The 12,710-nt window shown below is 40.5% G+C and overlaps 1 protein-coding gene across 2 annotated transcripts in view; it reads left to right on the top strand.

Annotated features, from left to right (window-relative positions):
- Positions 1–12,710, top strand: part of LOC105467239 (RNA binding motif protein 27) — an 89,387-nt gene that overhangs the window by 38,187 nt on the left and 38,490 nt on the right. The gene's annotated exons all lie outside the window — the stretch shown is intronic.

The raw sequence follows: 12,710 nt of genomic DNA, 5'->3' as shown, positions 1-12,710 counted from the left end.
AACCCCTCTCTAGGGCTTCTAACTCCTTTTTTTTTTTGTCTTTTTCTTTTTTTTGAGACAAAGTCTTGCTCTGTCACCCAGGCTGGAGTGCAGTGATGCAGTCTCAACTCCCTGCAACCTTTGCCTCTCGGGTTCAAGCAATTCTTATGCCTCAGCCTCCCAAGTAGCTGGGATTATAGGAATGTATCACTATACCCAGCTAATCTTTTTGTATTTTTAGTAGAGACAGGGTTTTGTCATGTTGGCTAGGTGTCAAACTCCTGGCCTCAAGTGATCTGGCCGCCTTGGCCTTGCAAAGTGTGCTGGGATTACAAGTGTGAGCTGCCACTCCTGGACTTTTTTTTTTTTTTTTTTTTTTTTTTGAGACAGGGTCTCACTCTATTCCCCAGGCTGAAGTGCAGTGCTGCCATCTTGGCTCACTGCAACCTCAACCTTCCAGGCTAAGTGATCCTCCTACCTCAGCCACCCAAATAGCTGGGGCCACAGGCATGTGCCACCACACCCGGCTAATTTAAAAAATTTTTTTATAGAGATGGAGTCTCACTATGTTGCTCAGGCTGGTCTCAAATTTCTGGGCTCATGTTTCTCCCACCTGAGCATCCCAAAGGGTTGGGATTACAGGCATGAGCCACCGTTACTGGCCTTTAACTCTTTCAATAATCTACCTCTTCCTTCTTGGCAATCTTTGTCCACTGTTCTTCAACATGCACCTTCTCTGGTCATGCCAATTATACCCTTTCTGTGCCCATGTCATGACTCAACTCCCCCCGCCCCCATCTTCTTTCCTACCAATATACTCTGTCTTCACCTCTTTCTAGGCCCAAATTCTAAGTATACTTGGAAGACATTATTGCTCTCTTCTTTCTATCTATCTAGACAGAGTCTCACTTTGTTACCCAGGCTGGAGTGCGGTGGTGAAATCTCAGCTCATTGCAACCTCTGCCTCCCAGGTTCAAGTGATGCTTGTGCCTCAGCCTCCAGTTAGCTGGGATTACAGGTGCCTACCACCACACCTGGCCAATTTTTGTATTTTTAGTAGAGATGGGGTTTCACCATGTTGGCAAGGCTGGTCTCAAACTCCTGACCTCAGGTGATCCGCCCGCCTTGGCCTCTCAGAGTGCTGGGATTACAGGCATGAACCTCTGTGCCTTGCCTATTGCTCTGTTTTAAACTCTTACAATACCAAAAAGCATTTATTACATAATGACATATATATAGGCCTACTGTTTGATTTTTTTTAATATATGTAAATCTTACATTCAACTGAGCTTCTACAGAACAGAAATCACATTTGATACTTAAGTAATTGTTTTTCATGTTTCATACTTAGTATCTCTCTCTATTCTGATGGCTGTAGTATCTTTTCATAGAACATGTTTGTTACTTATTTTTTAATTATGGGAAATCTCAAATATATATAAAAGTAAAGAGGACAGTATATTGAACTCCGGTGTACCCAGTAGAATGAAGTTCTTTGTACTTATCCCTCAGTTTCAGCCGTTATCAATTTATAGCGAAGCCTCTTTTATCTATTTCCCCCTGAATCAGCTCTTAATATTGTTTGCCTTTTGGACTTGTAAATATGAAAAAGTGGACTATTTATTCCAGAGTGTGTAGCAGATGGCATATTTTTATGCTGTTAAATTTGGTATTATGACTCATGATAAAAATTCCATCTTTTTAATTTTAAAAAAATCTGGCAATTACCATTTATTTTTATATTGTTAAATTTAACATTGTGACTCACTCTATAAATATTCCATTTGGTTTTAATTTTTAAAAATCTGGCAGTTGCCATTTATTTCAGTGACTTAGCTTAATAAATAAATTAATTTGGCAAATATTTGTTGAATGTCTACTATGTGTCAGGCATCATGCCAGACACTAGGGAGCCAAGGTGAATAAGATTAATTAGATCTCATGTTTTTTGAAATCCATTTTTCTGTTTTATTTAAAAGTAAGACTATTTTGTGATAGATGAGTAAAGGCTTTTGAGAACTGTATTTCCAAATTATTATTTTTTTTGAGACAGTCTTGCTCTGTTGCCCAGGCTGGAGTGCAGTGGCGCAACCTTTACCCCCCAGGTTTAAGCTTGTGCCCCAGCCTCCTGGGTAGTTGGGACTACAGTTGTGGGCCCCCATGCCCAGCTAATTTTTGTATTTTTAGTACAAATAGGGTTTCGCCATGTTGGCCAGGCAAGTCTCAAACTCTTGGCCTCAAGTTATCTGCCTGCCTCAGCTTCCCAAAGTGCTGGGATTATAAGTGTGAGCCACCGTGCCCAGCCTCTAAACTCATTTAAGACTGGTAACATTTCTAAGAAAATTCTTGGGACCAGTACAGTTAGCAGTTTCTTATTTTGGCAGGTTAAGGTCTGTATATGAAAATATCTTACTTTAATTTTAAAAATACATTTTTAAACTGAAGAAAGGACATAATCTCAGAATAAAGGACAATTTTAAAAAAAATTTATTTAAAAGTTTTGAAATTTTTAGTAGACACAGGTTCTTGCTTTGTTGCCCAGGCTGGTCTCAAACTGTGGGCTCAATTGATACTCCCGCCTCAGCCTCCCAAAGTGCTGGGATTACAGGTGTGAGCCATCACACCCGACCTCAAGGACAGTCTTTTAATTAAACAAAAAAAAATCTTTTGTATATAGAGGCAGGGTTTTGCTGTCTTGCCCAGGCTGGGTGTCTAAGCAGTTCTCTTGCCTTGGCCTCCCAAAGTGGGTAGGATTATAGGCATGAGCCACTATGCCTGACTCAATCTTTTAATATTTGATTTCATGAAATAACACTACATTTTCCCCCCATTTTTGTCTTAGAGCAATAAAAGGTGATAATTTCCCATTAGCATTTGTGAATTACTGCTTTAGAGGATTGTCTTCTATGCTGCATCAGTATTGATAAACAGATTTGATTGGTTGGCAACTGAATATTTTGAAAGTTATAGAATATTCATATTGAACACTTCAGAAGTCTGCTATGCAGAGAAATGTGTGGTTTTCTTTCTTGTCAAATCTGATTCTAAAATTTATAGAGAAATTTTGAAAACTAGTAGAGTTCCTGATAATCTAAACATTAAAAAGGGGGAGATGTGTAGTATAGTTTGTCAGGCATAAGTTTATTTATTTATTTATTTTTAGACAGAGTCTTGCTCTGTTGCCCAGGCTGGAGTGCAGTGGTGCGATCTCAACTCATTGCAGCCTCCGCCTCCGCCTCCTGGTTTCAAGCAATTCTTTTGCTTCAGCCTCCCCAGTAGCTGGGATTACAGGCACACACCACCAAGCCCGGCTAATTTTTTTTGTATTTTTAGTAAAGACAGGGTTTCACCATGTTGGCTAGGCTGGTTCGAAACTCCTGACCTCAGGTGATCCTCCCGACTCAGCCTCCCAAAGTGCTGGGATTACAGGGGTGAGCCACCACTCTTGGCCTCAGTTTTTAATATCCTTCTATTAACTTTTCTAATAAGTTTTTAATATTTTTCTATTCAGTTGATTTTAAGATAGTTTTTGAGCTGGGAGTGGTGGCTCATGCCTGTAATCCCATCTCTTTGAGAGGCTAAGGCAGGCAGATCACCTGAGGTCAGGAGTTTGAGACCAGCGTGATCAACATGGTGAAATCCCATCTCTACTAAAAATACAAAAATTAGCTGGTTGTGGTGGCAGGCGCCTGTAATTCCAGCTACTGGGGAGGCTGAGGCCAGGGAATCACTTGAACCTGGGAGGCAGCGGTTGCACTGAGCTGAGATTGCGCCGTTGCACTCTAGCCTAGGCAACAAGAGCGAAACGCCGTCTCAAAAAAATAAATAAAATAGTTTTAAAAATATTTTTGTGTTTAAGTCAGACAATTGAATCCTTCACATTGTTCAAGTTTATTTTTCTAAATACAGGTCAAGCATTCCCTGTCTGAAATGCTCCAAAATTAGAAACTTTTTGAGTGCCAGTATGATGCTGAAAGGAATTACTCATTGAAGCATTTTGGATTTTGGATTTTAAGATTCGTGATGTTCAGCCAGTAACTATAATTCAGAGATTCAAAAATGAAAAAATCTGAAATCTGAAACAGTTCTGGTCTCAAACCTTTTGGATATGGGATACTCAACTTATACTATAATTGGTAATTTCAAAAAGATTAGAAGTTTGGTTCAAATAAAGTAAAAAGCTGTATGTATGTTTTCAGTGTGTAATGAGAACTTGAGCTATCTTAAAAGTTAAACAAGTTGGGAAAGTTTGTTAAGTCATGGATATTTTATTGTTATTTAAAATTAATATTAAAATTCACAGCCAGAAAATACAGGTGAAAATGCATATCAAATGGTGTTTAGTTGTACAAATTATGTCAATAAGGACCCAAAGTAAACACAGAAAAGCGAAATCTGGAGTTTTGAAGGTAGGAGTTGGAGTCTGCTCAATGTTAGGTACTAGGAATATACAGATAAATAAGAAATGGTCATCCAAGAATCTAAAAATCTAATAGTGGGAAAGAAATAGATTTAAAAAAATCCACAAAATGAAAACTCATTACACTATTTTGCTATTACAGCTAAAAAAAAAAACCCCAGGTAACAAAGGAACTAATTCTGTGAGAAATAAAGCACTCATTTAGGCTGCGGTTGTCACTTGTTTTGGAGAAAGAAAAGTTGGATGTTAAAATAAGAAATAGAATTACCTGATTGTAAAACTGAATAGGATATACACAGTTCCTGGTAAAGTTAATACTGGCTGGATGCAGTGGTTTACCCCTGAAATCCCAGCACATTCAAAGGCCAAGGTTGGGAGGATTGCTTGAGCCCAGGAGTTCAAGGCTGCAGATAGTGCCATTATACTCTAGTCCGGACAGCAGAGAGAAGTAAGACCCTGTCTTAAAAAAAAAAAAAAAATTGATTATAATTTAGAAAAGACTTTGAAATTTTGTTACTTTTCTTGAGTTAAAATGTCATAGACCCTGTGAAAATAACTTAAATAACGAACTGTATTTGGAATTTTGTGTAAAGACAGCAGTCAACTGTTAAAATCAACTATTTCCTCTGAAGTACTTAAAATTTTCCCATGCCCCCGCCCTCTTTATTTCTTTTTGAGACAGAGTCTTGTTGTGCTGCCCAGCTAGAGGGTGGTGGCATCATGGCTCATTGTAGCCTCAACCTTTCAGACTCTGGAAATCCTCCTACCTCAGCCTCCTGAGTAGTCGGGACCACAGGCATGCGCCACCATGCCCAGCTGATTTTTTAAATTATTTATAAAGATGAGATCTTTCTGTGTTGCCGAGGCTGGTCTTGACCTCCTGGGCTTGAGCTGTCCCCCCATCTTAGTCCCCCAAAATGCTGGGATTACAGGCATAAGCCACCACGCCCAGCTTACCCCAATTTTAAAAACATTTATTTATTTATTTACTTTTTTTTTTTTAGAAACAGGGTCTTGCTCTGTTGCCCAGGGTGGAGTGTAGTGGCGTGATTCTAGCTCACTGCAGCCTTGAACCCCTGGGCTTAAGTGGTCACCCCACCACAGCCTCCCAAATAACTAGACTGTACAGGCACATGCCACACCATGCCCAGCTAATGTTGAAATTTTTTGTAGAGAGTTGCTGTGTTGCCTAAGATGGTCTCAAACTCCTGGCCTGGAGCAGTCCTCTCACCTTGGCCTACCAGAGTGCTTGGATTACAGACCTGAGGCATTGCATTTGGACCCCTAATTTTTTTTTTTTTTTTTTTTTGCGTGGGGGTTTCTTAGAGAAAGAAGAACCAGAGAACTTGCTAGAAAGGAGACCAGAGAACTTGCTAGATAAAATCTTAAAGAGCTGTACCACTGCAGCCTCCAAGTTTTAACTCACCAACTCAGTATATACTTTGGCTTTTACAAGATTATTATTAAGTAAAATATACTCTCTTTTCTACCTTGCTTTTGGTCTGTTCTGCTTCTTGAAGAAGCATAGTAAAGATATTTTCTAACTGCTAAGTTTGTTCATTGTACTGGATGTGTGAAAAAGTAAGAGTAGTAGGTAACATCCTGGATTCTAGAGACCGATTCTTAGGTTGAAGATAACTGTCCAGTCTTAATATAAATTCACATAAATCTTTATCTTTCAGAAAATACTTTCCTACTAACTGTATAAAATTGTTAAAACACTATAGATCTAAATTTGAGTTTTGCTCATTTAATTCTGTGGCATACACAATATTTCTATGTAGAATAATGGATTTGATGGCTAGAAAAGTAAGTCAGTGTCTAATAGAGTCCTTGTATATTGTCTAGAGCAGGGGTCCCCACCCCCCAGGTCACGGTGGCATTAAATTATCATAGGAGAACCAACCGTATTGTAAATTGCACATGCGAAAGATCTAAGTTGCGTACTCTGTATGAGAATCCAGTGCCTGATAATCTGAAGTGGAGCAGTTTCAAACTAAAGTCATCACCTCTACCCACTCCCGCCAATTGTGGAAAAATTGTCTTCCATGGAACCGGTCCCTAGTGTCAGAAATCTTGGGGACTGCTGGTCTAGAGGCTTTCTCCCCCTTGTGTTTGGTCTGATTCATGTTGTATTAGTTGTGATATTGTCTGTTTCAACATACAGATATTCATCCAAAGAAATACTTAATTGTCATTTGGGTACTTTAAGCTTTCATTTTTTCTTTAAGTGACTGTTTGATTTATATTATGCATCAGGCACTGTTTAGGCCTTGGAACTTCCCAAGTGTACCAGGAACCTTGTATTCTAATTGAGAAGACACATAAATATGGCCAGTATTGGGAAGATGTAGCTTTTTATTTTTTCTGGAGTTGAGTTTTTAGCTTAAAACTTATGATTTTTTTCCTGTGAATACTCTTTTTTTTTTTTTTTTTGAGACGGAGTCTCGCTCTGTCGCCTAGGCTGGAGTGCAGTGGCGCGATCTCGGCTCACTGCAAGCTCCGCCTCCCGGGTTCACGCCATTCTCCTGCCTCAGCCTCCTGAGTAGCTGGGACTACAGGCGCCCACAACCGCGCCCGGCTAATTTTTTGTATTTTTAGTAGAGACGGGGTTTCACCGTGGTCTCGATCTCCTGACCTTGTGATCCGCCCGCCTCGGCCTCCCAAAGTGCTGGGATTACAGGCGTGAGCCACCGCGCCCGGCGTGAATACTCTTAAAGACAAAATCAGGAAAATTATACAGAGTGGGTAAAATTTTAGGTTGAATAAAGGCTGTCTTTATTCTGACTAGAGTTAATATTAAGAAGTTGAAAATATTGATATTAGGCATGTTACCTATATTAACAATTTAAGATGAGAACATGAACTTGGGATGTTTGCAGTTTGGAAACTCTCTACCCTGACCAAAACTAAACTGAATGAATATAAATTCTGACAGACTGATCTTCACCATTACTGTAACCTATTTGATATTGAACATTTTTTTATTATGTAGCTGGGCGTGTGGGCATGTAACTGTAGTCCCAGCCCCTTGGGAGACTGAGGCAGGGGAAGATCCCTTGAGGCCAGGAGTTCCAGCTGCAGTGAGCTGTGATCACACCTATGAATAGCCACTGTACTTTAGCCTGGATAACATAGTAAGACCTCATCTCAAATTTAAAAGAGAAAACATATTATTATGGAAAATTTCAAATACAACATACATAAAAGTAGACTGTATAATGTAGTGAATCTCCATGTACTTATTTCTGGCTTCAACAGTTAATCAATGTGGTTAATCTTGCTTCATCCATAATCTACTCCTGACGATTATTTTAGTGCTGTGGGGTTTGTTTTTTCTGTTTTTGTTTTTTGACAAAGTCTTGCTCTGTCACCCAGCCTTCAGTACGGTGGCATAATCTTGGCTCTCTGCAGTCTTGACCTCCTGAGCTCAGCAGTCCTCCTGTCTCAGCCTCATGAGTAGCTGGCAGCACAGATGCATGCCACCACACATGGCTGATTTTTAAATTTTTTGTAGAGATGAGTGCTCCCAATGTTGCCCAGGCTGGTCTCAAACTCCTGGGCTCAAGCAGTCCTCCAGCCTCAGCCTCCCAAAGTGCTGGGATTACAGATGTGAGCCATCACACCCGACCTTAGTTTTTATTTTTGGTTTTTCTTTTATGACTCCTCAAAATTTAGCTTAATGACATGATTGTTTTAGAATAAGTCCCAAACATAACAGCATTTTATCTGTAACAACTTATGTATCTTTAAAGATAAAAATTAAACATACATACACACAAAATCATACATACACACAGTACTATTATCACAGTCCCCCCAAAATTTGTAACAGTTTACTATTGCTTGTGAAATATCCAGTTAGTTTTCATATTTCCCAATTGTATCATAAATGCCCTTTTATACCTGGTTTATTTGAAGCTATATCCAAACAGAGTTATACCTTACGTTTAGTTGATATCTTAAGTCTTTTTTTTTTTTTTTTTTTTTGAGACGGAGTCTCGCTGTGTCTCCCAGGCTGGAGTGCAGTGGCGTGATCTCGGCTCACTGCAAGCTCCGCCTCCCGGGTTCACGCCATTCTCCCGCCTCAGCCTCCCAAGTAGCTGAGACTACAGGCGCCCGCCACCACGCCTGGCTAGTTTTTTTGTATTTTTTGTAGAGACGGGGTTTCACCATGTTAGCCAGGATAGTCTTGATCTCCTGACCTCGTGATCCACCCGCCTCGGCCTCCCAAAGTGCTGGGATTACAGGCTTGAGCCACCGCGCCCGGCTATCTTAAGTCTTTATAGAAATATTCCTTACTTTTTTTTTCCCCCCCTTGGCATTTATTTGTTGAAGAAACAGATCATTTGTCCTGAAGAATTTTCTCACATTTTAGACTTGGCAGATTCATGTTCTGGGGTCATCTAACACATTCCTCTGTCCCCTGTATTCCCTGTAAATTGGAAGTTAGAGCTAGGTATTTGATAAGATTCATTTTTTTTCTTTTTTTGGCAAGAACATTTTATAGATAGCGTTATGTACTTCCTACACAGTACATTATAATGCTCATGATGTCTGGTTGTCTCTTTTCTGTATTATAAATATTGATTAGTGTGTAGAGGTGTTTTCATCCTGATCCATTCATTTTAAAACTTCCTTGATGGTTTCAACAGCCGTTTTTGATCATCGCCTGGATTTGCCGTTGTATATGAAACTCTAAATGTATAGTTTCTTCTGCATTTATTGCTGGCATTCCATATAGTTGACTGTAACAACCATTTGGTTAACCTGAAATGCAGTTTTTACAGAAGAGACATGATATATGTATTCTCTTTCATTTATCAATTTAAAGAATGAGTTGATTGCCTAGTTTTTTCCAAAGGGAACTCCTGGTTTTTTGTTTTTTTCTTTTTAAGTATCATTATGAACTCATGAATTTTTAACACTTGATATGTTTCACTCCATTATAGTCTTTTTTGATGTTCAGATTGTCTCATCTTTAATCAGTGGGAGCCTCTTCATGTTGGCTTCTGATCTTTTTTTTTTTTTTTTTTTTTAATTTTTGACATGCCAGTCTTTGGTAACTCTCTTGCGTCTGGAAGGACAAGGTATACCAAGGAAGTACCAGGCTCATCTTACAGATTTTCTGCCCTGACCTAGAATTGGCCCTTTGTCTAAAGAACTCTTGCTTTTATAAGTAGTATTTAGAGACTCAGTAGGAATTGTTTAAGAAAGTCAGGCTACATTTGAATTAATTGCCATCTTTTTGAGGTATTTGTTTTTTTATTTTAATTTATTTATTATTATTTTATTTTATTTTTTTGAGACGGAGTCTTACTTTGCCACCCAGGCTGGAGTACAGTGGCGCGGTCTCGGCTCACTACATCCTCTGCCTCCTGGGTTCAAGCAATTCTCTGCCTCAGCCTCCCAAGTAGCTGAGATTACAGGCACCCACCACGTTTGGCTAATTTTTTTGTATTTTTAGTAGAGACGGGGTTTCACCATCTTGGCCAGGCTGGTCTTGAACTCCTGACCTCGTGATCCACCCACCTCAGCCTCCCAAAGTGCCGGGATTACAGGCGTGAGCCACCGCACCCGGCCTTGTTTTTTATTTTGAGGCAGAGTCTTTCTGTGTCACCCAGACTGGAGCGCAGTGGTGCGATCTCGGCTCACTGCAACCTCTGCCTCCTGGGTTCAAGTGATTCTTGTGCCTCAGCCTCCAGAGTAGCTGGGATTACAGATGTGCACCATCACGCCTGGCTAATTTTTGTAATTTTAGTAGAGATGGGGTTTTACCATGTTGCCCAGCCTGGTCTGAAATTCCTGAGCTCAAGGGATCCACCTGCCGTGGCCTCCCGAAGTGCTAGGATTATAGGTATGAGCCATTGTGCTCGGCCTTTCTAAAGTATTTGAATTGTATGTTCTTTGTCAGTAGTTTTAAAAACAGACATTTGGCAAAGTAGCCTTTTGGTTTCCAGTTTACTTTGAGACAGCTATTATTAATTAGATATACTCAGTACATTGAGTGATGTATCATACATTTAAAGTAGTCATACAGACTAAGATTGTACTTCCCATTTTTCTATGTATTTATGTATTTTTATTTTTTAATTAAATTTTTTTCTTTTAAAGACAGCATCTCACCCTGTCACCTAAGCTGGAGTACAGTGGCACAATCGTGGCTCACTGCAGCCTCGACCCTCTGGCTCAAGTGATTCTCCCGCCTTAGCCTCCCAAATAGCTAGGATTACAGGCGTGCACCCCCACGCGTGGCTAATTTTTAAAATATTTAGTGGAGACAGTGTCTCGGTATGTTACTCAGGCTGGTCTCAAACTGCTGGGCTCAAGTAATCCTCACACCTTGGCCTCCTAAATTGTTGGGATTGTAGACGTCAGCCACTGCACCTGGCCCCGTTTTTCTCTGTAACATACTACTTCATTCTGCTGATAGGTCACTCTTCACAAGTAATTCTCTGCCATTGATTGTGTGCTTACAACTATTTGTTCACCTCGTTGAGAATATGTTAAACTGGGCCAGGCATGGTGGCTCATGCCTGTAATCCCAGAATTTTGGGAGGCCAACATGTGTGGATCACCTGAGGTCAGGAGTTTGAGACCAGCCTGGCCAACATGATGAAACCCCGCCTCTACTAAAAATACAAAAAATTAGCTGGGCATGGCGGCAGGCACCTGAAATCCCAGCTACTCGGGAGGCTGAGACAGGAGAATTGCTTAAACCTGGGAGGCGGAGGTTGCCGTGAGCCCAGATCATGCAGTACTCCAGCCTGGGTGACAGAGTGAGACTGAGGCAGGAGAATTGCTTAGACCTGGGAGGCGGAGGTTGCCGTGAGCCCAGATCATGCCGTGAGCCCAGATCATGCAGCCCAGATCATGCAGTACTCCAGCCTGGGTGACAGAGTCTCAAAAAAAAAAAAAAGAAAGAAAAGAAAAAGAAAAAAAAATACGTTAAATTGCTTTGCAGTGTAATACTTAGCTGATTCTTTTTAAATGTACTTTTTTTTTTCCCCATCAACTTTTAAGTTCCAGGGGACATATGTAGGATGTACAGGTTTGTTACATAGGTAAATGTGTGCCATGGTGGATTGCTGCACAGATCAACCTACCACCTAGGTATTAAGCCCAACATCCATTAGAAATGTAAATTTTAAAAGGGTTAATGCTAAGTGCACAGCTATACAGATGATGTGTTACTTCCTCTTTTGCTTCTTATATAGGAAGAAAAGGGTAGTGAAGTTTAGCATCTCTATATTCCCTTTAGAGACTTACTATGAAACCAAGTGGTTCCTTTCCTGTCTTATTAAGGTGCATTTAAAATATTTAGGGATTTTACAGCTTTTAAGGACATTTCACCAGGTATAAAAAAAAATTCAAGGCTGGACGCCAGGCCCGGTGGCACTTTGGGAGGCTGAGGCAGGTGGATCACGAGGTCAGGAGATGGAGACTATTCTGTCTAGCATGGTGAAACCCTGTCTTTACTAAAAATACAAAACAATTAGCCAGGTGTGGTGGCAGGCGCCTGTAGTCTCAGCTACTTGGGAGGCTGAGGCAGGAGAATGATGTGAACCTGGGAGGCAGAGCTTGCAGTGAGCGCCGCTGCATTCCAGCCTGGGCGACAGAGCAAGACTCCGTCTCAAAAAAACCCTCAAAATCCATTTTATTTTGTCTTGTGTCACATAGTAAATGTCTGATGTTGGACATATATAATAACTAAATCTTATAAATACGTCTCAAATGGGGTTATCAGTGAAAAAGATACTATTAAATGGACACCCAAAGGGATTTTGCTCCTTGACACCTTGTCTTTTTCTAATCCCGTTCTTCAGATTTTGGCTTCATTGTGTGTGCATTCTTGCATCAGCCTATATATAAATCCTAAATGTGTTTTCTTTCAAAAAGTGCTTCTTAATATCCAGGATGATTTCATGTGTCCAGTGCTGTGCTGGTCTGTTTGTCTTTTTTTTTTTTTTTTTGAGACAGAGTCTTACTTTGTCGCCTAGGTTGGAGTGGCATGATCTTGGCTCACTGCAACCTCCACCTCCCGGGTTCAAGCAGTTCTTTGCCTCAACCTCCCTAGTAGCTGGGATTACAGGTGCCTGCCACCATGCCTGGCTAATTTTTGTATTTTTAGTAGAGACTGGGTTTCACCATCTTGGCCAGGCTGGTCTTGAACTCCTGACCTCGTGGTCCACCCGCCTCGGCCTCCCAAAGTGCTGAGATTACAGGCGTGAGCCACGTGAGCCACTGTGCCTGGCCTGTCCTTTTCCCTTTCTCAATTTTTGTTACCCATGTGCTCACAGAGATAACACAT

This window comes from Macaca nemestrina, chromosome 6, assembly GCF_043159975.1.
Source record: "Macaca nemestrina isolate mMacNem1 chromosome 6, mMacNem.hap1, whole genome shotgun sequence".
NCBI classification, from domain to species: Eukaryota; Metazoa; Chordata; class Mammalia; order Primates; family Cercopithecidae; genus Macaca; species Macaca nemestrina.
The sequence above is the reverse complement of the archived record's forward strand: the minus strand, read 5'-3'. Positions and strand labels throughout refer to the sequence as shown.